At 48.7% G+C, this 3,475-nt stretch overlaps 1 long non-coding RNA gene across 1 annotated transcript; it reads left to right on the top strand.

Moving 5' to 3' along the window:
* Window positions 1-200: 200 nt before the first annotated feature.
* LOC108540699 (uncharacterized) lies at window positions 201-941 on the top strand. Its single transcript, XR_014485117.1, has one exon. It is a non-coding gene; the product is annotated as an uncharacterized LOC108540699 (long non-coding RNA).
* The last annotated feature ends 2,534 nt before the right edge of the window (window positions 942-3,475 follow it).

Genomic DNA, 3,475 nt, shown 5'->3' with positions numbered 1-3,475 from the left:
CTGGGGGTAAAGTGATGGGAGGAGTGTTTGGGAATGAGGCCACTGGAGTGGTTAGAGAACACTCACTTGAGAGTTCCGCAACAATGCAGGCATGAGCAGCGAGACTGAAGGAGGGGGCAGGGGCAAGGGAGACAGGTCTTTCCCCACAAGCCACAAGGCCCGAGGCACGCCTCCCGCCCTGCCTCCACCTCAGGTGGCAGGAATCTTGTTGGTGATCCGTCCAGACATTGTGTGTTCTGGAAGTGGACATTGCGGCATCTGTGTTTTTGAAGTCAGATTTCATTGCTGTGGTTTCTATGCCTGACCCCCCGAAGTTTTCGCTCCCGTTGCCACAGGGAGCTGGGAGAGCAGAGTGCTGCTGCCGGTGCCCTGCAGCCACACAAACATGCTCCTGCTCCTGGCGGAGCCAGAGCTGCTGGGAAAGACATTTCGGAAGTTTCCTGTGGTTGCAACAAATTGTTCAAATCTGCACTGGAGCACCGCTGTGACCTGTCTTTCTCCATCTTAGGGCAACCAGCTCCTGAAACTGGAAACTCCCACATCTTCTCACCCTACCCCGCAGGCTGTCCTTGTGGAAGGAGGTGGGGGGGAGGGGGTTGTCCGGAATGCCTGGCCTCTCTGTCCAAGCATGGCAGCCTTGCCCCATGGGTGGTGCAGACTCAGTTTCCCATGCCTCTTGCCCCAGGGAGGAGGTGGGGGTTCCTTCCATGGAGATGGTGAAGAATAAGGGAGGTAGTGGTCATCTTGATCATCTCTGGGATCCAGTTAAATCTGCGTCTGCCGGCAGAAAGAGGCTGGGGGACATGGAGAGAATGATCAACTGGAAGATACTAGGGTCCTCAATTTTGAAAGGTGACATGACACCCTGGAAAGGGCATGAACTTAGTTGTCAGTCCCTCCCTGCCTTTTCCAATCAAAGCTGAGTGGCCACGGCAAATTAATGATCATCTCTGAGTTTCAGTCTCCTGTCTAAAATGAGGTGATAATAGCTTCTCGAAGGTGGTGAGGCCCTGAACATGCTGCCTGGCACATAGATGGCTAATCAGTATTTTCCTAACCTCCCCTTCTCTGAAGTTGCTACCTCTCTCCTCCTGGGGTCTTGCAAATAAACTTCTGAATTAAATAGTTCCTGCCTGGTAGTTTGTATCAACTGAAGGAAGACAAGTCTGGAATACGACATTTTCAAATTGAAGGCTACATTTACAAATAAATGTAACCATTGGCTTTCTGGAAGGATGAAATGAAACCAGACCGCTTTCTGGAAGGGAGTCTTTTGGGGCTTCCTTCAATGAACAGAATGGAGTGTAATTAGTTATTTGATAGCAAATGGGTTCTCTCAAGACGTAAATACAATTTAAAGCAGTTTGTTCTAGGGTCTACAGTTTCAGCATTGCTCACTGCATTCATGCTTCTACCCTTAACTTGCCAAGTAAACCCATAGTTTGTTCAAACACTAATCTCTGATCAGTCTCATTTATTCTAAATTTGTTTTCACACAACGGCTTCCACAACTCAAGGTATTTTCTATTCTTTGTTCTCTGGAGACTGAGAGGTTATCAGTTGTGGAAAGGCTTCCACAAGTTTTCCTCTAATATAGTCCTGGGGAATACAGAAGCCTCCTCGAATGAATGGTTGGACTCACCTTTTCCCAGGACCATAAAAGTATATATTTTTGTTACCTATCCTAAACACAGTGTAACTCACTCCTCATTTTTCCTGGGAGATTGTGGTAATACGGAGAGGCCTGGGGGGTCTCTGGGATAAAGCAACTTGTAAAACGACTATGGGGGGATTCCAGATCTGACTTAATCAACGTTTCTCAAGGTCTGTAGACCAATAAAACTGTTTGCTTTCTTACCACATTTCCACCGGCTGATTTATTTCTCTTACTTGGCTGAAGCTGTCGCTGCTCAAATGAGTTCATTTGTCAGGTCGAGAGAATTACAATGCACAGGACCTCTTGCTAGTGCTATCTCAGTTTATAAATTTCACGAATCACAATTTATTGCAGTGCACCCCACAGAGTCTCCTATTAATAAATTGTGGCTCATCAGCAAAAGCACGTGTCTATGGCTCCCTTGGACATAGGCTTAGGGTCCTGGAGCGGCCGCACAGGCTGCATGTGGCCAACACACAAACGTAACCGGGCCGGCTCCCGCAGCCTCTGTCTGAGTCTCCCTTTACTTGCAATGACTCTCTGCATGGCCTGGTTTCTTGTTTTCACCTCTGCAGGGATGCCATGTAAGGGAGACCAGACACCACCTGTGTATGTTTGTGTTGTGGTGGGGAGGGCGGGGCCATAGGAAGAACTTAATTCCTTCCAAAATCTACAGATTTCTCCCTAATCGATTTCATCAACCTGTGGGCACAGAGTTTCATTAATAATGCAAACCTTTTGTTCACTGACTCTTTTCCATCCCAGCCACCAGCACCACCTCAGCTAGAGCTTTCTGGGCGTTCTTGGGGTTTTTCACATGCTCTCAGAAGCGAGTCCAGTAGTGACTTGCCCAAGTAGTCAGGTGGGCCCCTCCAAGGCATCTTCCATTTCCTTCCTTCCACCTGCGCTGGCCTCTTCTGCTGGGTGTGTGCAGTTCCCACGGGACATTCTATATCTTCCACTCTCTCTGTCTGCTACTGACACCTAGGTCCTGACTAGGGGCTGCATTTTGCTCCCCCAAATCCATATGTGAAATCCTAGCCCTCAGTACTTCAGAGTGTGACTGTATTTGCAGAGAGGGCCTTTAACATGTAATTAAGGGTAAAAGGAGTTTGTTAGGCTGGTCCTTAATCCCATGTAACTGATGTTCGTATGAGGAGAAGAAATGTGGGCCCAGACACACACAAAGGGAAAGACCATACGAAGACACAGGGAGAAGACGCTTACCTGCTAGCCAGGGACAGGGTCCTCAGAAAGAACCAGCCCTACCTTGGAAGAAGTTGACATGCTGATCTCAGACTTCCAGCCTTCAGAATGGTGAGAAAATATATTTCTGTTGTTGAAGTCACACAGTCTGGTACTTTGTCATGGTCATCCCAGGAAACGAGTACAATCTGCTACCAAGAAATGTCTGGCACCTTCATGATGACCAGCTGGGTACCGGTGGATATCAAGTCAGGGATGACAGCTTGCAACTTCTGCTGATGCTTGCCCTCGGAGAGGAGCCCCCAGACCCTGCTGTTTGTGCCAATGTCATTCGGTGTTTGTGGAGTAGCCCAGGGGTCCCCAACCCCCGGGCCATGTATCGGTACCAGTTTATGGTCTGTGGCCTGTTAGGAGCAGCAGGAAGTGAGTGGCAGGTGAGCGAACCTTACTGCCTGAGCTCCGTCTCCTCCAGATCAGCTCACCCACCGCATTAGATTCTCAGGAGAGTGTCAATCGTTTTGTGAACTGCGCATGCAAGGGATCTAGGGTGCATGCTCCTTATGAGAGTATAATGTCTGATGATCTGAGTTGGAACAGTTTCATCCAGAAACC

Source organism: Rhinopithecus bieti, unplaced genomic scaffold, assembly GCF_001698545.2.
Source record: "Rhinopithecus bieti isolate Rb0 unplaced genomic scaffold, ASM169854v2 scaffold_19617, whole genome shotgun sequence".
Taxonomy (NCBI): domain Eukaryota; kingdom Metazoa; phylum Chordata; class Mammalia; order Primates; family Cercopithecidae; genus Rhinopithecus; species Rhinopithecus bieti.
This window is presented reverse-complemented; position numbering and strand designations above follow the sequence as displayed.